The 26,872-nt window shown below is 47.6% G+C and overlaps 1 protein-coding gene across 3 annotated transcripts in view; it reads right to left on the minus strand.

The window, feature by feature from the left end:
• SGCD (sarcoglycan delta) overlaps nucleotides 1-26,872 on the minus strand; it is a 1,117,370-nt gene that overhangs the window by 1,045,122 nt on the left and 45,376 nt on the right. Inside the window, exon 1 of one of the 3 annotated variants that reach the window (XM_086931236.1) lies at nucleotides 20,501-20,930. The exons of the other annotated variants lie outside the window; for them this stretch is intronic. The gene's annotated coding sequence lies outside the window, so the exon portion shown is untranslated. Of the gene's footprint in view, nucleotides 1-20,500; nucleotides 20,931-26,872 lie in introns of those variants that run through there. 3 annotated transcript variants of the gene reach the window in all.

The raw sequence follows: 26,872 nt of genomic DNA on the forward strand, positions 1-26,872 counted from the left end.
GAAAACAGAGTAACTTGTCAATACATGGCCTCATGGACTGTTGGAAATGCGAAATAGGAGTTGCGAGGCTTTGTGCTCCTTTAATCTCCCCGTAACGTGGCAATGCGGGGAGCCTGTAGTGTAGTTCCTAGTTTCCCACTAGGCCCTGCGCATTGGAATAACATAAACAGTAGTATCGACGTGGAACTGCTTATATTCCAGGCCTCCACTGACTATGCTAAACTTAATTGGGTTGTGTTACCAACTAGCTCAGAGGTCACTGGAAACTTTCTTCTCTGCATAGGAAGTGATCAGCTTCCTTGGCACAGACAAGAAGGGATTCAGCTTTCCAACAACCGTGCAACATGACAACTTTGCTCCTCAGATCAAGAGTCGATCTCTAGGGTCGTGTGAAACAATAGACATAGATTTCACTCAGTCAGTCTAGTGCAGTTTACTTTCACAGTATGTAGAGAATAGAGAGACGGGCGTGTATCAATAAAGGTTAACATTTATTGAACAGTCTTTCTTCTCATACAAGAGAAATGTATTGCCACAATTGCAATAACTGTTATTATGAAAAGTACGTACAGTAAGATAAGAATAGCGAAATAGAACTGTAAAAGCATTGATATGGTTTCTTAGCCATACAATGGTTTAAAAGTAATAAAACATATATACAGTCATATATACATTAGGCTAACATACTCAACTGGTGCTTCTAACTAAGCCTACCCCGGTGTGCCTGACCTAAGCCTAACACGTGAGAAGGGGGAGTAAGTAAGTAGCTTAAGTTAAGTTGGTTTTGCCAAGGTTTGTTTCAAGAATTCTCGTCTAAGGGTTTAGTCAACACCATACCTCTGAATAGAATGATGGAGGATTGGTATCTCCTTCAGGGGTCTCTCTCGATATCCCAGTCACCCGCGAGGGTAAACCGGAAGCGCCGGGACTGGATTTCTCTGCACGAGAAAGGCAGCGGCTTCTCTCAGCGCGTCGAGGAAGGAGGGGTGACAGCGTCCGCGGGCAGCTGGGCTGGATGTCTTCGCAGAGGACGGCTGCACGGCTCCTCAAGCGTACTGCACCATAGGTCGCGCTGTAGCGGCGATAATGGTAATCAGTAGCTTCACCACCACAGGATAGCAGGCTGCAGCGACAGAGTGCTAGTTTTTACCAACACGGGGTCATGCAGGCAGCTGGCATCAGCAACATGTTCGCTCATTGCTTAAGGCAACGTTGGTAATATTTATACCTGACAGGTGCCGGGTTTGACGCAAGTTTGCTGGACATAAGACGTCAATTAAAGATGTCACTAGGAAGTGGCAGCTATCAGTTGCTCATTAGAGTTCCATTACTAATCAAAACATAGCAAGCGGGGATTTCCAGGTTTGCTAAGTTTTTATCTTGTTGAAGAACTCGGAGTGTTATCTAGGAATATCAGATAGTGACTGCTGCTCTGTCATTGCACTAATTGGTCGCAAAGGAAGTAGCAGAGAGTCATGCTGGAATGTGGCTCTGTGGCTCTGCTCGTGTGAGGCCAGAGATGACTTTACAGAAAATCGCACTTGAACGGTTATGCCAATATAGGGAATAAATGGATTTATAGCCGAATAGGGGCATAAGGTCACAGTATCGATCAGGAACCTAGATAAGCACATGACACCCACTCCACGAATTCATGTCCATCAAAATTACTAAAACTAAGCAATTAGATGCATGTGTAACATTGTGTAACATAGCCCACCCCAAAATACATAAATGCATTCGAAATAGGCGTACTTGTAATACATGGAATTTAGGTACTGTACGTAGTTTTAAAAGCATAGTAATTCATTCAGAAATTATTGCATATGAAATCAATGAACGATTATGCATAAAGAATTACACATGAAGTATCTCTGACAGAAGAAATGCGAGATAAATCATCACATAAAAATGCATTGTAATAACATGTGTGCTAGAGGCTGGTGTTATGTTGTTATGTCTCTAGATGTGCTTAGAAATAGAAGTGTGAAGCTTCTGTTCTCTAAGAATAGTTTTTACGTTAAGCAAAGAATTGTTCGTGCCAAAAAGAGAGGGTCAATATTTTTAAAAAATTGTCCAATTCAAAGAAAAATATATTTCCAAAGCTCCTGGCAGTTTTTGTTGATCAAAACTGAAGGCCGAATTCAGAGTTCATGGGAACGCTGTGTGTCGGAAAGCTTCTCAAAAGTTATTGTTTCTCTATGGGTGAGAACATCGTATCAGACAGGCTCGCAAAGAATTGGTCTACAAAATCAGGTGATAGTTCAACCAAATTAGATAGCGCTGTAACTTGGCAGGTGTGAGAATGATTGCTGTCATCGAAGGCAGGATCAGCAATGCTCACAGAACGTTGTACCTGGATGATGTTGCTTTTGTCACTCGCTCCACTGTTACCACTTGGATGTAGCACAGGAGTCTCCACGAATGCCGTCATCAGGATTGGTAGCCGCTGGGGACAACACAATGCGTGAGCCGTTATTGGACTGAGCAAAGTATCGACGTCCATTGGTACTGCTGATGGAAGTGAAAGACAGATGTCCAACACGCATTCATCGCCGCAAAGCATACACCGTAGCACAGGTAAAATGCAATTTTGCCATATTGGTCTGAATGAAAGGAACCAGGTCATGTTTAGATCTCTCAGCCTGGCCAATCCGAGGACGTTAGTTATCCTGTCCCTGTAGCGCATTGCTAGGATTGTTTCTTCCATTCCCATGGGAGCTATGTCTGAGCCGAGGCTTGCCATAACGTAGCAGAAGGGTCAAAAATAGAATCCCTGCGATGAGTCCAAAAAATAGTGGAATACCACCAAAGATGGAGTGCACAAAATTAGGAAAGATTCCCAAAATTGCCTGGAAGGGTGTTAGCAGTCCCGTAAAGACTGTCTTAAATATGCCTGGGATGCTTGTAGCACTAGACATGTTAAGGAGTTCGTCGAGCATTTGTACGAAATGCACGGGGCAATTTGTTGATAAAAGGTCATGGACCTCAGTAGCCGTCCTTGCGACTAGAAGATCATACGTCTCTTTAGATGACGTTATAGGCACTGTTGTCTGTAAAAGCACAGATTTCATTTTGCTTAATGTATCAATTCGTATAGAATAGAGATTCAGACGAGGCCAGAGGGGAGTCACTGTGTCTGGAGGCCCGCTCGGGAACAATGCTTGCATACAACATTTGACCATGGACGTTACTTCTACTAGATAACTTAGTCCGGGCGCGAGGCCACAGCACCTGTGATCCGTTCTTAGAATGTAACTCCCGTTTGCGAGTTGCATAAAGAAGGGCTCTATCTGAGTTGCAGGTGTGACTAGCTGGTGGCATGAAAGGTTGTTTGAATTGCCATCACATGCTCCGTGTAAATTAATACCCTGACACAAAAGTATACCGCTTAGTGAGTGTTTACAGTTGTCACCACTAAGAAATACATTTTTGTCGCTGTCACTATAGCAAGAATGAGTGTATGGTAATTTCCATTCGGATTTAACATATCCCTTACCCAATTGTTCATACTGGCCAGCAGGTATGTATTCAAGGCATTTATGAAATCGGAAAGTTGTTATCGGAATTGTGATAATTCCGTGTATTATCCATTCAATGACAGGACTCTCTGACATTGTCAATGATAATCTCTCGAGTTTCTCGATGCTCAAAATTGTATAGTCTGCTCCTTTCTGTGCCAAACTGATCTGTTTATCAGTAAGGTTAAAAATGGAAAATAATGACGTTGTGTTTATCAGACGCCAAGGCACATAGCCTGAACGAAGATTTTGCAGCGTCCAGCCTAGTTCTATAATAGAGCGTAATTGAGACTGGCCATGTTGTAACATTAGCAAATCTCTGTCTATCACATCAAAGGCAGAGGATACAATATTGTCCAAAGAATATATTCTGGAAGACAGAGTCATTAACCCATTGTCTACCACAGAAAGTGATTTTTCCAAATTAATACGATCAATTTCTCGTATCTTTTCAGCAGTTTCAATTTGCTTTACTTTCCAAGCCTCGTTGTAAGCAGCATAGATGCTGGTCGCTATGAAACGCTTTTGACGCTGTTTGCGTGGTCCAAGAATGAAATCGCGCAAATCAGCACCATCTTTTAATAAAGACAAGTGTTGCTTAATTTCAGCCAGTGTGGATGTAGTTAGCCATTCTAGGCAGAGTTTCCCTACACTGTATGTGGTTATAATTCCTGGATGTTGTCTCTGGGAATATCTAGGGTCTAATCTGGTCATTTTTAAACCCTGTGTTTTGTTCAGGAATCTATCTTGACAGCTATTTGTGTCTGTAGGCCAGATTAACCACTTTTTCCAATCCGGATGTGTTCTGTTGAAATGTAAAATGTGTGACACGTCTAACTCATTATCTGCAGTTGTATTCTCAGCTATTGGCTTTGGTATAGACGGTGTTTTCATTTCTTTGTTCTTAGCTAGGCCAAGACAAGATGTTTGGTGTACAGTGTCATTTAAAAATAACATTTGTTCTGGTATCATGCAGGTTCTAAACAGTGCTTCTATGCCTTGCACCTGCCAATCTTTTGTACCCCAAATTGATTTTGTTTCAATATTATTTTTCCAATAATCAAAACCAAATGTCATCATTTTGTCATAAAATGCTTCTGAATATATCAATTTAGAATTTGTCAGCATTGTTTTCATTCCTGTTTTATCTAACAGTTTATAATAAAACGTTTCTGCATCACTGGTGTTAAACCCTGAGAAGTATTTGAATTTCTCAAAAAATGCTTTAGAACTGCTTTTAGGTGGTGTAGAACAATGTTCCCATTGATTATACATAAAAACATTTCTAGGCTGTGCAGATTTATGCAAATAATGATCCCCATAATGGGTGTAACAGAATAACTGCTCATAACTAGATGAACCTTGTAAATAATCATGATCTGTGAATCTAGCTGACATTACTAAATCAGACATCATGTCATTAATACTGTTAAAGTCCCAATCATCAGAGAATGTACTAGGTGTAACAAAGTCACTTAAGGAAACCTTTAGTTGATGAGGATACTTCAGGATTTCGACCGGACCATAGATCTCATAGTCTGTTTTTTCCCATACTACCCCACCAGGTATTGGAATTGCTGTGACATTTACTGTTGACAGTTCTCTTTTCTTCACGTGGGATGATCTGTGTGGTTTCAGGACTAGGTTGATGTTCTGACTTGCTGTGTCCATTGTAATATATTTTCCTTCAATGAATTTTCCCAAACACAGTACCATGATGAGCCAAAGCAGGAGGAAAAATACACCTAGACCGAACCAGAACTCTAGCCAAGGGGAAATGAGGTAGATTTCCTTCAGTTGATGAAAGAGTTCCGTTGCTTTTTCTTTAAAAGACTTTTTTGTTTCTGGCATCACTTCCGGGTCATTTAAATCTTCAGAGAAGTTGTCGAAGTTGATGAAATAACCAGAGGCAGTTCTGTCAATTGATGGGATTGTTCTTTCAATCTGTCTCTCGGTAGCACTTTCTGATGCCACATTAGTGTAGACTGGTGTTGTTTCTTGACGAACTGTTTCAATCTGTGTTTCAAGAGGCACGAGTTCCATGGCATTATTGCATAGTCCTTCATTGTGCACTGCAGGCTGATCGAATGTGATGAGTCTTTCAGTTTGAACCTCTTGGATTGTTGCAAGTTTGGGTATTCTGTTGTTTCTTGGGAGTCCACTGGGCCTACTGTTGATTATAGGCCACATGCTTGTGGTTTTACCAGGTCGATGGACACGACTCTGTTCTCCTTTTTACCAGCAAGGGGCGGTAGCACAACTGATCTTGTTCCGGTGACTGCTAAGACAGGTACTGCTTTTCTGTAAGAAGGCCCAAATTCCTTCTTAACCGCGATCTTTTCTCTGACTAGATCCCCAATCTTTGGAATCCAGACAGGCCTTGCTGGGGCTGTTGCGGGTGGTGCCTCGTCAGTGGTATTTGGCTGTTGCTTTAACTTTATGTTGCTTAATGATTTTCTTGTTTCATTCAGTTCCTGTAAAACAGCCAAACGGTCTTTTACTTCAAACTGCTTTGTTTCTTCTTGTACCACTGACATCTGACTATCGAGGTCCTGAACGTTCATTCTAATTCCGAACAATAGTTCGTATGGGCTGAAACCTTTTAGAGAATTTCTTGGCATGTTGTTAAGACTAGTCTGGACACTTATTAAATGTTTGACCCACCCAGCGCCTGAACCTAATACCTTCGCTGTTATAGATTGCTTTATGTCACGGTTTTTTCTTTCTACCACACTATTCCCTTCGGGATGCGACGGACAAGAATACCACAACCCAATTCCCATGCTAGCCATGGCCCCCCCATAAGCTCGAGAGCTGAAAGCAGGACCCTGGTCAGAATGGAACGTGGTAATTGCGTATGTGCCGATAAAGACTCGCAAATCTTTTATAACCGTTCTAGCGTCAGCCGAGCGCTGGAGGCCTCATTATTTAAGTGCTTTTCGTCTTAATGGTGTACACTGGGACGCGCTTCTCTTCTTTGATTGCGCAGATAGACCGCCTTATGCTGTCTAGAAGGGATCCTGAAACTACACTGGCCTGTTCATTACTGCGATCTCTATTGCAGTCTTCACAATTTTGAGCAAAACATTGAATATCTATACTCATTCCTGGCCACCAGTACTCTGATTGCAATTCTTTCAGAGAGGCTTTGATTGTTTGGTGTCTCAGTCCCAACCCCATGTGTGCTTCCAGTAAGAGGAAGCCCCTCCTGCTCCTGTTTGGAATTACTCTGTCCCCCACTCCAGGGATTCGAGCAAAAGGAACGGAGTTTGCATCGATTATGTATGCATAATTGAGTGGATAGTTTACGGGTAGTGCTGCACAGTCGCCTTTTACGGTCGTTTTTACTGCCAGCATGGTTTCCCCGTCTATGTACTTATCTGTACGCTTTTTTGTGGCTACGGAAGCCGGTTTAGTTACTTCCGTGGTGGCTGTATTAGCCAATGAATTCCCTGCAACGTGAACGCCATCACGCTGAAGACTCTGTGCGTGAATCACGTGAGTCTTTTGTAGTTCTTTACTTAAAAGAGCTACCTCGTTCCAAAGCAATTTATGCTTTATTGTGGCACCTGTGTCATCTTTGTAGTCGTTTTCGATCCAACTCTGCAGTTTATTGTTGTAAGAATTGACGCAAAAATGAGAATCGCACACTATAAGTGTGGGGAATTCGTGTTCTGCATTTTCGAGCGCCATCTTTAAAGATCTGATTTCAGTTCTTTGAACCGAACAGTTTCTTACAGATTCAGTTTTTGTTACTTTCGGTCTGAATTTACCGCACAGCCAACGACCTTTAATGATCGCACATGCTGCATTGTAGGATTTACTCTCTACATTAAAATGCTGTACAAAGCTATCTGTATAGATTATACAGGCGTATTGTGGGAGAGGCAGAATTTCGATTGGCAGAGGATATTCTTCTTCATATTCTAAATCATTCAGTTCTGTGTATTGCGGGGCGAAATAGTATTTCACGTCTTCCGCTCCAAGAGAATCTATGCACTGTATCCATTTCGGGTCCAGTGACACTGTAGGCAGGTTTACTGGGCTGAATAGCGCCTCGAAGGCGGATTCCGCTGTAAGGATATTAATCCGTTTGCCGTGTGCTAGTTCTCGTTCACTTGCTAATGCGATTTGCACTGCTTTCACAGTTCTTTCTGTGTGACTGAATGTTTTTTCTGCTTGTGTGTACAAGTGAGATTTAATTGAAATTGGTACCTTTTCTCCCTCATTAGAGGTTAGGTACGTGAATCCGCATCTTCCTGGGATGACTCGGATTACAAGATCGATCGTGTTGTCACGCGTATCTAATTTAGTTTTTGCTAACATGTCTGTTTGCAGTGATCTCAAAATTTCTGTGTGTTTTTGAGTCCAATTGATTTGTTTTAAATCAGGTTTAATTAGTTCGTAGAGAGGTTTAACCCTTTCTGCGTAATTTAGAATGTAAGTTCTTCCGAAATTCAGAAAACCTAGTATTGATTGTAAATTCTTCAGCGTTTTTGGAGCTTGGAGTACAGCGCACTTCTCTAAGAAGTTGTCCGCTAGGCTTTTCCCTTCACTTGATAATTCGTACCCTAAAAATAGTACTGTCAGATGGGCAATTCGGGACTTTTTAAAGTTGAATTTGTAACCCTCTGCTGCGAACCCAAGTATAATGGTGTTCACTCTTTTTAAGTGAGTATCCAAGTCGTCGTCTGTGAGATAAATATCATCTACGTAAGATAATGCCTCATCATCATAGATTTGTAGTAACTCTGTTACCCTAGCTGAGAATAGTCCTGGGCTGTTCTTGAACCCCTGTGGGAGTCGACAGAATTTTTTCTGTGACCCAAATGCGGAGAAAGCGGTCAAGTATCTGCTTTCTGGTGCAATGTTTTGACAAAAGAAACCATTAGAAATGTCTAATGTCGTTTTGTATTTTTTCCTAACTATGTTATTCATTAGGGCTGCACTATGCGAGTTTTGTACTGCAAAAGTTTTGCAACATGTATTAAGGTGTCTGTAGTCCAAAACTAGACGATATGAATTGTCTGGCTTGGAGACAGGAAACAAAGGATTGTTCATTTGAGAGGTGCATGTTTCAATCACCCCCTGGTACTCAAGTTGATCTAAGATCTCCCTGACCTGTTTTTTAGCTTCTTGTTTTATGGGATACTGCCGTTGGGCAGTTGGTTCACTTTTTAGTTGGATTTTGTGAGGTGTAGAATCCTCATCCCATCCTACATGATTTTTATACAATGCATACAATTGCATATGTGTATTTTTTGTGAATCGGTATGTGATTCGAGAAGGCAGGCATAATCACTTCTTCGCCACGAGGGCACTCCCTGACAAACTCCGGGGGCCAATCTTTTTCAGCTAACAGAATATCATAGCCTTTTGAGAGCTTATCCCAAAATAGACCCTTAATTTTCCTAGTCTTATCACCCTCTATACGCAATGTTATTTCGTATATTTTATGGGGCTCGCTAAGTCTGGCGTCGGCAGTTTTAACCTGAATGTATTCATTCGTGTCCACTGTCTCCAGATGACTCATCAAGATCTTGCGCGCTATACTGATCTCTGCTGCACTGTCCAACATTGTCAATGCCCACTCCCCGTTTTTCAACTGTGTCCTCAGTATTCTCGGCATGGTTGATTACTCTAATACTGGCTACCTTCTTTTTCTGAAATTGAGATTTCTTATTTTGAGCAGGTTCCTTGTCTTTGGACTTGGTGTGCTCTCCTGGGTCTGACCGTCCTCTTCTTTCCGAATTCTGTGGAAGAGATCGAGAGGGACGTGTATCAATACTTTGATATCTATCAGGTTTTTTTATATTATCCCTATTTCTAAGGTTATATCTTTTCTCAGAGGGCTCCCGTTGGGGAGACTGGCGTTCTCGAGTCGGAGTTCTCTCCCTCCGTCGAGGAGACCTTCCTCTGGACTGGAAAACTTTTTCCTTGGGACTGGATTGTTTATTTCCATCCCAGCTCTTTTTAGGAGTATTTGAATTATTTTTAATAAATAATTTTTCAGGATTTTCGAGCAGTTGGGGCTTAACTGGTTTCCCACCCAAGCTGTCTCTACCTAATTCTTCATAGCATTTTTCTATGATTTTTGCAAGCTCAACAGGATCTTTTATATCTGTTTCCCTCAACTTCTGGCGAATCGCCACAGATGCTGCTTCTCCCTTTACATTGGCTAATAATATAGCCGTGACCTGCTTGAAGTCTTTCAGTAATTTCATACCTAGATTTAAAGCTGGTTCTGGACCGAATTCATTTTGAATCTGTTTTAGCACGTCTGGTATTACCGCCATAGACGGAACACCGTGTGTTTTTGTGTAAATGGAAGCAAAGACTGTACCCCAAGTGTCGCAGTCCTCCACGTGTGGTGCGATTCCCATAGGAAGGCAGATGGTCAAGATTCTGTGTTTCTCAATAGGGGTAGTATCAGGAAATACTGCCTCTATTTGAGTGATTTTCTGGGCTAACCAGAAAGGAATTTGTTCCCGTTTTACGGGTGTTTTACCAAGACATGACTGTATGTTCTGTGGTGTAATTTTATTTGTGTTCCCCTGATGAGGGGTCAGCTGTGGTGTATTAACAGCTGGCTGGACTGTTGCAGTCCGTATTACATATTGGACTAATTGCCTATGTATTTTTATTAATGTGTTTAGCTGTGCTAACAGCTCTTCTTTAGACATTTTTGCAATGTCAGGATGTGGTGTGTAGCTGGCTAGAACCGGCCACGTGGCTCCTGGTCTACCTAGTGGACCGAGCCTGGTAATGTGATCATTGTGTTTTAGGGCGCCATTAAACCAGAGCAGGTGCTCTTGAAATTTAAGTGGAATTTCAACCTCCTCGAAAGGGGCGTACTCATCCGGAGGTTCCTCTATTTTGTAATAGTGAAACTCTTGTGTTATAGCGTTTACCGCTGGAAAGTTTATCCATGAATAGAATACCTCTGTCTGCCGATACTCGTGAGCCTCTATCACGAAAATTACTGTACCACCTTGAGGTGGCAGTCCGTTTTCTATAAGTTTTAAAGTTATAGATCTTCTTAACTGGACCGGGATGATAATAGCACCCGGGTCTGTGTATTCGGGACCTCGCTGAGTCGCATCTACTGCGGCCCCAGTGGTGCCGTTGTTTTCTACTGACATTGTATAAATGCAGTTTTTGCAGAGTAGGTCTCCAAGGAGACAAAGATTAGATGCACAATATTTTGGAACACTGTATCCTTCAACGTTGAATAAACCAGAGCTTTACATAGGAATCTCTTCCTACTAAGGTCGGGCGGATTTTAACCTTTCACCCACTCCAGACGTCTATTGGAGTATTTAAGGGAGAAAGGGGTGTGAAATATGCACGACTGAGTTACTCTACAAGTCTTGCGTTAGTTTATCGCCTTACCAAACGTTAGGGCGCCATGTAGTGTAGTTCCTAGTTTCCCACTAGGCCCTGCGCATTGGAATAACATAAACAGTAGTATCGACGTGGAACTGCTTATATTCCAGGCCTCCACTGACTATGCTAAACTTAATTGGGTTGTGTTACCAACTAGCTCAGAGGTCACTGGAAACTTTCTTCTCTGCATAGGAAGTGATCAGCTTCCTTGGCACAGACAAGAAGGGATTCAGCTTTCCAACAACGTGCAACATGACAACTTTGCTCCTCAGATCAAGAGTCGATCTCTAGGGTCGTGTGAAACAATAGACATAGATTTCACTCAGTCAGTCTAGTGCAGTTTACTTTCACAGTATGTAGAGAATAGAGAGACGGGCGTGTATCAATAAAGGTTAACATTTATTGAACAGTCTTTCTTCTCATACAAGAGAAATGTATTGCCACAATTGCAATAACTGTTATTATGAAAAGTACGTACAGTAAGATAAGAATAGCGAAATAGAACTGTAAAAGCATTGATATGGTTTCTTAGCCATACAATGGTTTAAAAGTAATAAAACATATATACAGTCATATATACATTAGGCTAACATACTCAACTGGTGCTTCTAACTAAGCCTACCCCGGTGTGCCTGACCTAAGCCTAACACGTGAGAAGGGGGAGTAAGTAAGTAGCTTAAGTTAAGTTGGTTTTGCCAAGGTTTGTTTCAAGAATTCTCGTCTAAGGGTTTAGTCAACACCATACCTCTGAATAGAATGATGGAGGATTGGTATCTCCTTCAGGGGTCTCTCTCGATATCCCAGTCACCCGCGAGGGTAAACCGGAAGCGCCGGGACTGGATTTCTCTGCACGAGAAAGGCAGCGGCTTCTCTCAGCGCGTCGAGGAAGGAGGGGTGACAGCGTCCGCGGGCAGCTGGGCTGGATGTCTTCGCAGAGGACGGCTGCACGGCTCCTCAAGCGTACTGCACCATAGGTCGCGCTGTAGCGGCGATAATGGTAATCAGTAGCTTCACCACCACAGGATAGCAGGCTGCAGCGACAGAGTGCTAGTTTTTACCAACACGGGGTCATGCAGGCAGCTGGCATCAGCAACATGTTCGCTCATTGCTTAAGGCAACGTTGGTAATATTTATACCTGACAGGTGCCGGGTTTGACGCAAGTTTGCTGGACATAAGACGTCAATTAAAGATGTCACTAGGAAGTGGCAGCTATCAGTTGCTCATTAGAGTTCCATTACTAATCAAAACATAGCAAGCGGGGATTTCCAGGTTTGCTAAGTTTTTATCTTGTTGAAGAACTCGGAGTGTTATCTAGGAATATCAGATAGTGACTGCTGCTCTGTCATTGCACTAATTGGTCGCAAAGGAAGTAGCAGAGAGTCATGCTGGAATGTGGCTCTGTGGCTCTGCTCGTGTGAGGCCAGAGATGACTTTACAGAAAATCGCACTTGAACGGTTATGCCAATATAGGGAATAAATGGATTTATAGCCGAATAGGGGCATAAGGTCACAGTATCGATCAGGAACCTAGATAAGCACATGACAAGCCATGCCGATATACGGCGATATTTCTGTACTGTGTTTCCGCTGATGTTGAGCAAGCGCGAGATAAAACAGGGAAATTATCCAAAAATGCAGATTTTATTATGTGTTTGCACGCTCAAAGATGGCGCGACGCTCAGTTGTAAAACATTCAGTCCACCAACTATGTTTAGCAAAAGTATGACTGCATTAATACCCAGGCTAACCTGCTAAGCGTAACTAACACTGACGAAGGCTTGATGCTGAAACGAGTCTGTTAGCTTTGTAAATAAACGATGATGGTGTGAGCACCAAAACGTTGGTTTCACGAATGCGGTTCTTCTGAGGGGGATTCTCTGAAGCTGAGGGCCGTGTTGTTGCGGGGCACCCACTACCGCATACCACACCCATCCGTGAGTGCCTCGACTTCCAGTGGGACAGGGAGCATCCATATATATATATATATATATATATATATATATATATATATATATATATATATATATATATATATATATATATATATATATATATATATATATATATATAATGCTCCAGAAGTTGCCCACAGGCAACGGAGCATTCAGGCTGCAACAATCCCCAGTAGACCGCACACACAGCAGGAGCAACCTGACGCGTTTAGGATTACATCCTTAGTCATAGGCATAGTTCCACCAAGTGCACAGCGTTTTTGACCACACCTTTTATTCAAAATAATTTGCTGCCTTCTCATAGGCCCTTTAACTTCCAGTCCCCCAAAGCATTGTGGAACCTGTAGTGTGGTGATCTTCCCCTGAATGGGTGCCGTGTCCTTAGGGTTCCCAATGCATAGCCCTCTGATGGGCCCGCAGCGTGCGTAGTCTCGCATTCACTGTTGCTGTAAGCCCCATGTAGAGCTTCGCCTCACACCACGAACACCACAAGCGGGTTAGTAGAGAGTGTTCAACTCACCCTTCAACTTTAGGGGTTGGAAAAAACACGGCAAATAAGACAGCCCCCACTCTCTGGCCCCTCATTAACCGACCAGCTCTCCGGGCCAAACAGCGCTGCACTTAAACATGGTGTGGCTATCAAGAACAGAGCGCTGCGCACTCAGATCTTTGGGCAAGTCACTGCATCAGCACTGCACACCACGCTGTCCTGGGATGCCACACACAAAGCTTTCGGAATACCACTGACCCACCACTGCACACACAGCAGATGTCAGGGGACGTCATGGATCAGCAAAGCACATCTAGCTCGCCAGGAAGATCTGTAGCTCTGCGTCACACAGCAAGCTCTCCGGGAATACCACTGACCCAACGCTGCACATGGAAGTCTCTGGGGATATCACTGGACCTGCTCTGCACACTCAGGTCTTTAGAAGTGTCATTGGACCAGCACTGCATACCTAATTCTCCTCAGATGTCTACAGCCATGTGTCACACACCTAGCTCTCCAGAAATATCACTGACCCAATGCTGCACATGGAAGTTTCTAGGGATGTTACTGGACCGGCACTGCACACGCAGGTCACTGGAAGTGTCATTGGCCCTGCACTCCACACCTAACTCTACCCAGATCTCTACAGCCCTGTGTCACACACCTAGCTCTCCAGGAATATCGCTAACCCAAGGCTGCACCCGCAGGTCTCTGGAAGTGTCACTGCACCAGCACTGCACACCTAGTTCTCCTCAAATGTTACCGTCATGAGTCACATGCCAAGCTCTCCAGGGATATCACTAACCCAGCAGTTCACACGCACGTTTCTCGCAATATCAGTGAATCAGCACTGCACACCTAGCTCTCCTCAGATCGCTACAGCCTTGTGTCATACCCCTGTCTCTCCCGGAATATCACTGCCACAACACTGCACCTCCAGGCCATCACTTCACACGCAGATACCGGGAGATGTCACTGGCTCAGCACTGCATACCCTGTGTCCTGGAATCTATGTAGACATGGGGTACACACCCAGCCCCCTCCCAATACCACTGACATAGCTCTGTGCACCCACATTGCTGGCGATATCTTTGCTGCATCACTGCACATGTAGCTCTCTGGGGTTGCCACTGTCCACAGCACTGCACATCCAGCCCTCCTGGGACCTTACTTGGCATGACTGATCCTCGACGTACCACGCCACGGCCACATCACCCCCCACCTGAGAAACCTGCACTGGCTCCCCGTCAACAAGAGGATCACCTTCAAACTCCTCACCCACGCACACAAGGCACTCCACAAGACGGGCCCAGCCTACCTCAACAGACGGCTCTCCTTCTACACCCCAACCGCCACCTACGCTCCACTGACCTCTCACTCGCCACCGCCCCACGCATCCAAAGAACAACCACCGGTGGGAGATCCTTCTCTCACCTCGCCGCCAAGACTTGGAACACCCTCCACGAAGCCTATGACAGACCCAAGACCTGCTGACCTTCAGGAGGCTACTCAAGACCTGGCTGTTCGATCAGTAGCGCCCCCCCCCCCCCACAGCACCTTGAGACCCTCGCGGGTATGTAGTGCGCTTTACAAATGACTGATTGATTGATTGATTGACTGGCCCAGCAGGCCTCGTGTAGAAGGCTCTGAATGGAAGTACAGCCAGGTCTGGTGGCATAGTGGATTAATCCATCCTCTGCATGGGGCCTGTCCCCAACCTCATGGTCAAAGGCTAAAATCCTAGAGGGTCCACTCAGCCGTTCATCCTTATGGGGTCGATAAAATGAGTACCATTTAGTTGGATAACAATAAACATCTGTTATTCAGCGCCAAGATACCCTTGGGTGAACGTGCGTTACAAATACACTTTGTTACAATACCTATATTTGCAGTTATTTCTCTCCATACTGGCGGCACCTGGAGAACAGTCAAGTCAATAAAAACATGCTTACGCTTTTTTCTGAAATCTGCGTTGCCCTATATTTGTGGCTAAACTCACCCAAGAGTCTACGGATGAGTCAGTTCACTTGTGTGCTCTACGCACAGACACTCCCCCGCTTTCCCTTTCCTGCACTCAGTTTGTTGTTACTTCTTCCTGTCAAGTACTGTCAATCACACACCCCTGCCAGCTGTACAGCACAGAGCTCGATGGCTTGGCCTCACCGCGCCCACATTGTACCCATCACAGCGGCTCCGGCACAACATGCATGCGAACAACCTGTCACTCAAAGGCCTAACCTTTCAGCAAGCACCTATGGGGCACGTGCCAAAACTGTGGATCAGTGACATGGTGCAAGGAAATACACATGTTTTACCAAAGGGAAAATAAAAGACTTCACAATTTAAACAACAGTATGATAGAGGTTCGGTTAGGTAACTACATGAAAAACATTATTTTAATTTCATTTGAAACTTTTGGTAGGATGGTAAAACATGAAGGCACCACTGATGCAGGTCAAAGGTCACCTCTCAATGCATCCATGCACGACAAGGGGTGCACATGCAAACACCAGCACATAGGCCACTTGCATGAAACATATTTTGTGGTCCCAAACACTGCCAGAGTTTGTAACGCAAAACTATTTTGGCCATGTATCAATCCTATTTTATGAGTCTGTAAAGTATTACCAACTCCTAAACCAGGATTGCAACTGAATACCGATTTGGTATATAGAAGTGTAATGTTGTGGGTGTCCCTTCCAAATGCCAAAATACTACCAGGTTTGTCAATGATGTGACACCTGAATTTCGGTCACACACTATTGAAAAGTTACTGACTACCACGTTGTCTTTGTAATGTATTCACAAAAGGGAAGGTGTCACCATTTTAGACCACTTTTCCTTTGCGAGTTGTGGGAAACGCTTCAGAGGGTGTAGGGAGTTGTACCCAGGACCACTGCCAACTCTTATAGAACCTTATTAATAAAGATTCTTTTTTAAAAAGCAGCCCTGTTTCCTTTAGGGAAATGAGGCTGCTTTAAATGCAAATCTTTATTACAAAGCAGTCACCTACATGGTAACCTGCTCACCTTTGCAAGCCACCATCACTGTGATTGCCACCAATCGTAGTGAATCACAATGTATGACATACCTAATGAATATTAATGAGGTGGGCAGGGCTGCAACCAACTCCAATTTGGAATTTGTAAATCGATCTATTAGAACATACATCAATACTGGTTGCAAAATGACTGGTCACATAATGCGAGGATCTCTTGCGACCAGTATAGGGATACATCTGGACAATAGTGCCTTAAATTCTCAACAGAGAGATCCCATATTGGCTAGCAAATTTTGACCATACACTTGACATTACAAAAATTAATCAGAGTGCAGATACATTTCAATTCACCACACACACACACAAACATTTACTGATTTTATTAAATCTGCCCCAACAGCTAGCACTACCAAGTCACGTGTACACATGCACGTAGGTAACGGCTCTGTATCTTGGACAGCGATGAAACAAACTCCATCTGTTGATCCACACCCAGATAGCAGTTCTCACTCTATGGAATTTATGGAGTCTAACCCCATTCCCACATACTGCCTCTCATATATTTATTTATCACTCCTTGTGCAGCTTTGATCCCTAGGTTGATGTGTCGGGGAGAGTGGTGAAATAGAAGTTCTTGCCATACCAGACCCTGAGAGGTTCAAACAATCTAGGGTTATAAACTCTTAAGATGCTCAAAAGTCCAGAAGACTGCCATTGTAGCCATAGGTAAAAGACTTCTCAACAGTGGCGGCTTCTCCGCTAAGGCGGAGGATCAATGCCCCACTACTTTTATCCAATGTAACTAAAGGAAAAATAAAACAATAACTCAATGTTATTATCATTTTGTTTGTTACTGTTGCTTTGTGGCCGGGGTGGGGGTGGGGGGTCTACACTACTCTTAGTGCAGGGGAGGAGTGGTTTGTCCACTCCAAGTGTGCATGACCGTTTGGCCTGCCTCTTGGGTGGGCCAAACAGTTATTCACATGTTGCATGTTCTCCAAGAAGGCTGCATTACAGCCTGGGTGGAGAACAGGCCCAGACCCCCAGTCCCCATATGAGCACCGAAGCACGCTGCTCACAACAATCACAACGCTGCATTCATGGGTGGCTCCTCCCTATGGAAGAGGGGCGTCGCCCCACTGCTTTCAAGCAGTGCAAAGTAAAGGAAACATAAACTGATAATAACTTTGAGCTATTATCATTTTATGTTTCTGTGCTGCTTTTTGGGTGGGCGGATGGGCGAGGCTTCTCTGCTCTCGGAGCAGGGCAGGGGAGGAGTGATTTTCCCACTCCTAAGTGCACATGACTGTTTCGTCAGCCCTCTCAGGCTGCACTAAACAGTCATGCTCACTTTCCCTTTTCTCCATGCAGGCTGCATTACAGCCTGCGTGGAGAACATGCCCAGGCTCCCATCCCCTGGCTGAGCATTGAACCAGGACGCTTAGACCAATCACAATGCTGCTTTGCAGTGTTCCGATTGGTCAGGGGAGCCTGGCTGTGCTTCCAGTTCCTCGAGTCCTTTAAGGAGAGCAGGAGCAGTGTTGTGGGACCAGGCGGCAAGGTAAGTGGTTTTTTTGTGCATTTTGTTACATTGTGCAACCCTGCGCCTTACCCCCTTGGAGCACCGCACCACCCGCGAGTCATGCCGACCGCCACTGGCTGCACTGCAGCATTGTGATTGGTCAGGGGAGCCAAGGTTCTTCCTTCTTCCTGTTTTGGCCCAAGTCTGACATGGAGGACAGACGGAGAGACGCAGAGATAATGTACGTTTAAAAAAAAAAATACATTGACTATCTAATTAACTTCTGGGTAAAAAAACTTCCAGGTGCATCACAAAAAAGGGAGCTGGTTATATTGGTTTCACGTGGTATTTTATTTAGCCACTAGATTTCCACTTATTTTTTTCTGTGGGACAGCTGCAGACCAATCCCCATTTACGGTCATTTGATCTAGAAGAAACTAGTCATTACTGGGAAACTGAAATGTCAACTTGTGTGGAAGATCGAGAGGAAACAATTTTATCAAGATTCTTAAATCAAGAATATCTTCAGGTCAAATCTACTAAAGTGAGAGGGGGTTGGCCGAAACAGAGGGTTATCGACATGCCAACCGATTATATTTACTGTGTTCACAGGGCACTTTCCATAAACGTGTGTGCCAATAGCTGACACCCATGCAGCTGTGGCCTCCACTGAGGCAGCCCATACCCAGGGCTTCCTTGGGAACCAATGGTGACAGAAGGCACTCATAGTGATAATGGTTAATAGGAGTGGCAGGCTGTGCCCATCCATGCCTCCTGTGCCGCCTAGGCCAGCAGCAGATGCCTGTGGTCTAGAATCAAACTCCTATAAGGTAACTGGACTGCTTCTGGACCGCGATACCCCCTGGGTGCTGGCAGCGTGGAGGCCAGGAGTGGGGTTGTTGTTATCAAACACACATTGTTAAACAATGACAAAGATGTTCTTTTCAATAAGTTTTTGGTTTGTGGCACTGTCAAGGGCCTCCCCAAATTAAAAACTCCATATTGTTAACCCAAATCGAAAACTCCATATTGTTAACGTATTACAACCCACAACATATGGACAATTGTGAGACAGACGTGGTTCAAGACCCCTTCACTTCCACCCTCCTAGTGGCTGGTAGCTCTGGGCACACTATTAGGCACCAGAATTCTGCCATGCAGGTGAGTTTTCTGTATAATTATGCATTCGCCACATCTTGCCACATAATTCATCATCCATCTGCAGCATAATCTATAGATGTTACCCAAGAGAATTGTTTCTAGCTCATACGGATCAAAAGTTAATAAAAACACAGCAGCACGGATTGCTGTACAGTGGAAGGCCCGTTGCAAAGGGGGTTTGCTCATCTTTCTATTGTTTATTGCTGTATGTGTGTGTCAAACCGGCACTTATGAAGTGAATCCTTTGTAGAGTTAGTATTAACTTGTAATAATGGCAAATAATGAGGTAATACTATTGCAAAATGTGCAGCATGATGCCACATAATTTAGCCAGCCTTGCCACATAATTACCGGTGTCCTCTCCTGTCTCACAATTCCAATTCCCCTGCCTGATATCCATTATATGACCTAGAAGTGCTTACAACATGGGCGCGTGTGTCTACATAGTGAAAATTTGAATATTAATCATTTTGACGGGTGCCACCATTCCATTTCAAAATCCCAAAGCAATGTTTTACTTAAGAATAAGCAGGCGGCGTGGGGTGCTGGACTGCGTGACATTCGATAAAACAGCGCCCCCTACTTGCAAGAGTGACTCCGTGGTTACTAATCGTCGTCCCCATCGCTATCAAACCCCGGCTACTTGTGGGACCCCAAAATAACCCCTAATGTGTGTCACTCCACGGTAAACTCAGCAATGGGACGTGGGCACGTAGAAATGGGCATTCAGAGCTGGGCATGGAAGCTTGGCAGCGCGGCCCGCACACGGGTTTTTTGGCGCTGAGCTCTTGGTACTGCCAGGCAGGCAAAGGGAGGGAGCTAACTGGTGGCATATGGGCACTGCGAAGTGTGCCAGGGGATGAGCAATGGTATTTGAGCAGCGCGGGCTGGCAGCTGAAGATATGCAAGTAGTGATGGGCAATGCGACCTGGACACTCTCATCTGGGCAATAGACCCGGTCAGCTTGGCGCTGCGAGGTGGCCCGTGAAAGCTGGGCATTGGTGGATGGGAGCTGGAACCTGGGCACAGAGAGTGGGGTACTGGGACAGGAATCTAGGCACTAGAAGCTCGGCACTGGAATCTGGTAGCTGGGCAGAAGAGGGTGGGCGCTGGCAGGGGGGTGCGCTGGGAGATGGTCACTGTGAGCTGGGTCCTGCGTCCTGTGCCCTGGGAGCTGAACACAACCAGGGCTGGTCACTGAACAAAGTTGGTAGGAAGTGGAAACAGTCGGCTAGGAGTGGCCACTGTAAGACGGGCATCAAGAAAAGCTCAAATGCCCCAATGACAGAAACGTGTATGGCTTAGATCTGTGGAGAGAGGGGGCCGCCTATTAATTCGGCGCAAATCCAGGGGAGGGGAGGGTGGAGTCGCCAAGGTGTGAGAGAGAGCGTGCTATTCAACAGAGGCCGGGCGGGAATAACCAAGGGGTCCTGGAGGCAGTAACCAGTGTATGGGAAGTTACGCACCTGTCGTGAAGACGAGGGGGCGGGACAGCCCCGGCGAGAGATCACCCAAACAGTGCCACCGGTCCATGGCGGGAAGAGCAGGGCGCACAGCTGGCCCCTCCATGGGGGCTTCAGAGAACGACCATCCGGGCCATGGATACATCAAGGGGTGAGCATCCGAGCCATGCGCGCTTCAGAGCCGCTGGAGCGGACCAGGCGCCTCAGACTGCGGGGGTCCGACCCACAGGCGTCTCAGTAGGTGGGCATCCCGGCCGGGCCCCTCCGAGCGACGGGCACTTCAGAGAGTTAACGCTTGAGCCGCGGGCACGCAGCGAGAGCCCCCGGGGCACGGTCCTGGGGGCTCACAGTGTCGGCGGGAGGCAGGCGCCACAACCCCGGTTCATCCTCTGCAGCACGTCCACCTTCCCCGGCAGAGCATGTGTGAGGCAGGGAGCTGTCTGCACAGGAAGCACTTCAGGAGAGGGCGGTGAGAGGATGCCGGCCCTCCTCCCGCCGCTGGTCCTCCTCCTCTTCACGCTGGTCCTCCCTCCGCGGATCCCCGCCTGCTGCTGAGCCTCCTTCTCCTCCCGCTGATGCAGCGCCTGCTTCTGCTTCTCTGCCTGCTGCCGACCCCTTCATTCGCCGGCAGATCCCCCGCCTGCTGCCGCTCGTCTGCCTCCTCGGAGTCCTGTCCCACTGACCCCTCGGGCCGCTCTAGCTGCTCCTTCTGATGCTGGTCTCCTCCTGCTGATGATAATTGAAGGGTGCCCTCCTGCTGAAAGCTCTTCCTGCTGATTCTCCTCCTGCTCACCCCTTTCCTCCTGATGCTGCGCTTCCACCTTCTGCCACTGTCCAATCGCCTCCTCTTGCTTGCTCTTCCCCTCCTTCCAGACACCCTGGCCTTTCACCTCCTGCTGCTGGCCTTTCCCCTCCTGCTGCTGGCCTTTCACCTCCTGCTGCTGGCCTTTCACCTCCTGCTGCTGACCCTTCCCCTCCTGCTGCTGGCCTTTCACCTCCTGCTGCTGGCCCTTCACCTCCTGCTGCTGGCCCCTCACCTCCTGCTGCTGGCCCTTCACCTCCTGCTGCTGGCCTTTCACCTCCTGCTGCTGACCCTTCACCCACTGCTGCTGGCCCTTCACCTCCTGCAGCTGGCCCTTCACCTCCTGCTGCTGACCCTTCACCACCTGCTGCTGGCCTTTCCCCTCCTGCTGCTGGCCTTTCCCCTCCTGCTGCTGGCCCTTCACCTCCTGCTGCTGGCCCCTCACCTCCTGCTGCTGGCCCTTCACCTCCTGCTGCTGGCCTTTCACCTCCTGCTGCTGACCCTTCACCTTCTGCTGCTGGCCTTTCACCTCCTGCTACTGGCCCTTCACCTCCTGCTACTGGCCCTTCACCTCCTGCTGCTGGCCCTTCACCTCCTGCTGCTGACCCTTCACCTCCTGCTACTGGCCCTTCACCTCCTGCTGCTGGCCCTTCACCTCCTGCTACTGGCCCTTCACCTCCTGCTGCTGGCCCTTCACCTCCTGCTGCTGACCCTTCACCTCCTGCTACTGGCCCTTCACCTCCTGCTGCTGACCCTTCACCTCCTGCTGCTGACCCTTCACCTCCTGCTGCTGGCCTTTCACCTCCTGCTGCTGGCCTTTTACCTCCTGCTGCTGGCCCTTCACCTCCTGCTGCTGACCCTTCACCTTCTGCTGCTGGCCTTTCACCTCCTGCTGCTGGCCCTTCACCTCCTGCTGCTGGCCTTTCACCTCCTGCTGCTGGCCTTTCACCTCCTGCTGGTGGCCTTTCACCTCCTGCTGCTGGCCCTTCACCTCCTGCAGCTGACCCTTCACCTCCTGCTGCTGACCCTTCACCACCTGCTGCTGGCCTTTCCCCTCCTGCTGCTGGCCTTTCCCCTCCTGCTGCTGCCCCTTCACCTCCTGCTGCTGGCCCCTCACCTCCTGCTGCTGGCCCTTCCCCTCCTGCTGCTGGCCTTTCACCTCCTGCTGCTGACCCTTCACCTTCTGCTGCTGGCCTTTCACCTCCTGCTACTGGCCCTTCACCTCCTGCTGCTGGCCCTTCACCTCCTGCTGCTGGCCCTTCACCTCCTGCTGCTGGCCCTTCACCTCTTGCTGCTGTCCCTTCACCTCCTGCTACTGGCCCTCCACCTCCTGCTGCTGGCCCTTCACCTCCTGCTGCTGACCCTTCACCTCCTGCTACTGGCCCTTCACCTCCTGCTGCTGACCCTTCACCTCCTGCTGCTGACCCTTCACCTCCTGCTGCTGGCCTTTCACCTCCTGCTGCTGGCCTTTTACCTCCTGCTGCTGACCCTTCACCTCCTGCTGCTGACCCTTCACCTCCTGCTGCTGGCCCTTCACCTCATGCTGCTGGCCCTTCACCTCCTGCTGCTGACCCTTAACCTCCTGCTGCTGGCCCTTCACCTCCTGCTTCTGGCCCTTCACCTCCTGCTGCTGGCCCTTCACCTCTTGCTGCTGGCCCTTCACCTCCTGCTGCTGACCCTTCACCTCCTGCTGCTGACCCTTCACCTCCTGCTGCTGACCCTTCACCTCCTGCTGCTGGCCTTTCACCTCCTGCTGCTGGCCTTTTACCTCCTGCTGCTGACCCTTCACCTCCTGCTGCTGACCCTTCACCTCCTGCTGCTGGCCCTTCACCTCCTGCTACTGCCCCTTCACCTCCTGCTGCTGACCCTTAACCTCCTGCTGCTGACCCTTCACCTCCTGCTGCTGGCCTTTCACCTCCTGCTGCTGGCCTTTTACCTCCTGCTGCTGACCCTTCACCTCCTGCTGCCGACCCTTCACCTCCTGCTGCTGGCCCTTCACCTCATGCTGCTGGCCCTTCACCTCCTGCTGCTGACCCTTCGCCTCCTGCTGCTGGCCCTTCACCTCCTGCTGCTGGCCCTTCACCTCCTGCTGCTGGCCCTTCACCTCTTGCTGCTGGCCCTTCACCTCCTGCTGCTGACCCTTCACCTTCTGCTGCTGGCCTTTCACCTCCTGCTGCTGGCCCTTCACCTCCTGCTGCTGGCCTTTCACCTCCTGCTACTGGCCCTTCACCTCCTGCTGCTGGCCCTTCACCTCCTGCTGCTGGCCCTTCACCTCCTGCTGGTGGCCTTTCACCTCCTGCTGCTGGCCCCTCACCTCCTGCTGCTGGCCCCTCACCTCCTGCTGCTGGCCTTTCCCCTCCTGCTGCTGGCCCTTCACCTCCTGCTGCTGGCCTTTCACCTCCTGCTACTGGCCCTTCACCTCCTGCTGCTGGCCCTTCACCCCCTGCTGCTGGCCCTTCACCTATTGCTGCTGGCCCTTCACCTCCTGCTGCTGGCCCTTCACCTCCTGCTGCTGGCCCTTCACCACCTGCTGCTGGCTCTTCACCTCTTGCTGCTGGCCCTTCACCTCCTGCTGCTGGCCCTTCACCTCCTGCTGCTGGCCTTTCACCTCCTGCTACCGGCCCTTCACCTCCTGCTGCTGGCCCTTCACCTCTTGCTGCTGGCCCTTCACCTCCTGCTGCTGGCCCTTCACCTCCTGCTGCTGGCCCTTCACCTCCTGCTGCTGACCCTTCACCTCCTGCTACTGGCCCTTCACCTCCTGCTGCTGACCCTTCACCTCCTGCTGCTGACCCTTCACCTCCTGTTGCTGGCCTTTCACCTCCTGCTGCTGGCCCTTCACCTCCTGCTGCTGGCCCTTCACCTCTTGCTGCTGGCCCTTCACCTCCTGCTGCTGGCCCTTCACCTCCTGCTGCTGGCCCTTCACCTCCTGCTGCTGGCCCTTCACCTCTTGCTGCAGGCCCTTCACCTCCTGCTGCTGGCCCTTCACCTCCTGCTGCTGGCCCTTCACCTCCTGCTGCTGGCCCTTCACCTCCTGCTGCTGGCCTTTCACATCTATTGAAAGTTCTTCCCCTCCTACTACTGTTCCCTCCCTTTCTGCTGCTGGTACTTCCCCTTCGAATGCTAGTCCTCCCTGCAGTAGCGGCCTGTGGTGGGAGTGCTGTGGGGCGGCGGTGGAGCAGGGTGGGTGTGTGTGGGGAGAGGGGGGGGGTAGTAAACTATGGAATACGGCAGAATGGAGGTAAGTAAACAAATAAATAAATGAAATGAATTTCGTTGCACGCGCTGCATCGCATTTGGCAATGCAGCGCCCGCAATGAAATTAGTTTTATTTATTTGTTGGTTTACTTACCTCTGTACGGCCGTGTGCTGTAGTTTATTACCCCCCACCCTGCCCCTTCCCCCGCCCCGCCTCACCGCCCCACCGCACTCCCACCACCAGCCGCTTCTGCCTCCCAATACCTCCTCCCCTCCGCCAGTGTTGTCCACCTCCTACCTAAAGTAGTAGGGCGGCCGCGGGTAGAGAGGGCAGCGGGTTTGGGCTGGGGGAATTAAAAAAAAGAGACTTACCTGCTGCCCGCTCCGCTTTGCCTCCTGACGCCTGTATAGCTGTTCCTCTCGGCGGCCGACGGTAGGAAGTGGATGGGCCCTCAGGGCACACGCTCTGCACCCAATCCAGGCGCTGCTCTCACACGAGAGCAGCATCAGGATTGGTCCGAGCGGCCTTGCTTGCTGCTCAGATGGTACATTGGAGCTTGTGCTGTTTCTCCAGCCTGGCTGTGTAGCACAGCCAGGTTGGAAAAACATAAGTGCACTTTACATGCCTGGCCCTGCCTCCATCCTATATTTTTGTATTGGGCTCAGACAGCACAGTAATATGATAATAACATTGCGTTATTATTATTATTTTATTTATTGTCTGGTGGTACGGGCTGTGGGGTGATGCTCCTCTGACATGACGGGGGAGCTGCCTTGCCCTCCACTGCTGCACTTCCCCTCCTACTTCTAGTACCTCCCCTCCCCTCCCGCTGCAAGTCTTCCCCCTCTTGTAGCTGGCCCTTCCCTCCAACTTTCTGACCTTTCTCTTCTGATGCTGTCCCTTCACATCTTGCGCCTGACCTTTCACCCCCTTCGGCTGGCCCTTCACCTCTGTTGCAAGTCTTTTCCCTCCTGCTGTTGGCACATCCCTTCTGGCTGCTAGTCTTCACCCCTTTGCTGCTGGTACGTTCGTTGCTGATGCTGGTCCTTCACCCCTAGCACTGACCTTTCTCATCCTGCAGGTGGCCCTTCCCTCTTCCAAGTTTTTTATATTTCCTGTGATAGGGCTCCTAAATGAAGACAGCAATGACACTTAGCTAGAGTAACAGGAGCCGTAACACATCCTCACTCAGTGAAATGTTTGCAAAATTATACAGCTTATACTTGCAACCCAACAAACCATGCCAAGGACAATAAAAAAACAAGCATTTGCAATGCAATAGGTCTCGCATTAGGAGAGTTTGAGCTATTGGTATTGTAAATGACACATTTTTTATTTATGTGTTGGTTTTGAAAATAGCAAAATTAATAGCTTTGTCATTTACAATGCCAATAGTTATATCTTTTGCAAATGTGACACCTATAGCATTTGTAATGCAACATGTTTTGTATTTACGTGACTTAGATGTATTGATATTACAAATAACAATGGCTTTTATTTATTTTTTTATAATCAATACTTAAATAAAAGTTATTGTAATTTTTAATGGCAATACCTTAAACTTTTGTAAATAACTTTTGTGAAGATTATGTTCAGTGTATTTTATTGTGACGAAAATCCAAGAACAGAAGTGAAATATTAACATATTTTTGTGACATTTGTAATAAAGCTTGAAACATTGAGAGAACATATTTGAACCAGTTGTTGTTGAATGGTTGTGCAGCTGAGCCCCCCTCACCCAAAAAAACAAATAAGGCATCAGTCCACCACAATTAATCAACAGTGGGAGAAGCTTAACAGCAGCAACCCAAACAATGGGAACAACTCAAGCCAAAATGAAGGACTGTGGAAAAAGCTAAACAGCTGGGGTGGCTATAGCGACAGATGGGGGATGGGGCAAAGCTCCCAACTAACACATATGGGAGGACCTAAGAACCAATAGTTGCCTGGGATGAGGTCACAGGCCAAAAGTCGATAGCCAGGCAGGGCTCAACTAGAGTAATAGAGGCTGAAGACAGACTACAGAGAGAAGAGAAGTGCCACGAAAATAATTCAAGCTGGGATACATGCCCGGTAGTTTATTAGTGAGGCTGATGGTGGTCAAAGATGAGGTTAAAGCAGCCATCTCCTTGTAAACAGAAGCACCAACACGCAGGAAGCCTAGCAATCAAAATACTGTTTCTTTTGTAAACCTTTATTTCAGTTTTGGTGGGGTTTCTGTGTTCACACAGTGGGTCTTTCCAAGTAACTCTAAGGAGTATGTTACTGTTCATTTATATCACGTTCAAGTGTCTTATCAGGTGGCGTTTCTGTATTTAAAACAAACCCAAGAGACGCAACATGTTTGGGATTCTTTGTGTGCCCTCTTGAAATAAGT

This window comes from Lissotriton vulgaris, chromosome 7 (assembly GCF_964263255.1).
Source record: "Lissotriton vulgaris chromosome 7, aLisVul1.2, whole genome shotgun sequence".
Lineage (NCBI taxonomy): Eukaryota > Metazoa > Chordata > Amphibia > Caudata > Salamandridae > Lissotriton > Lissotriton vulgaris.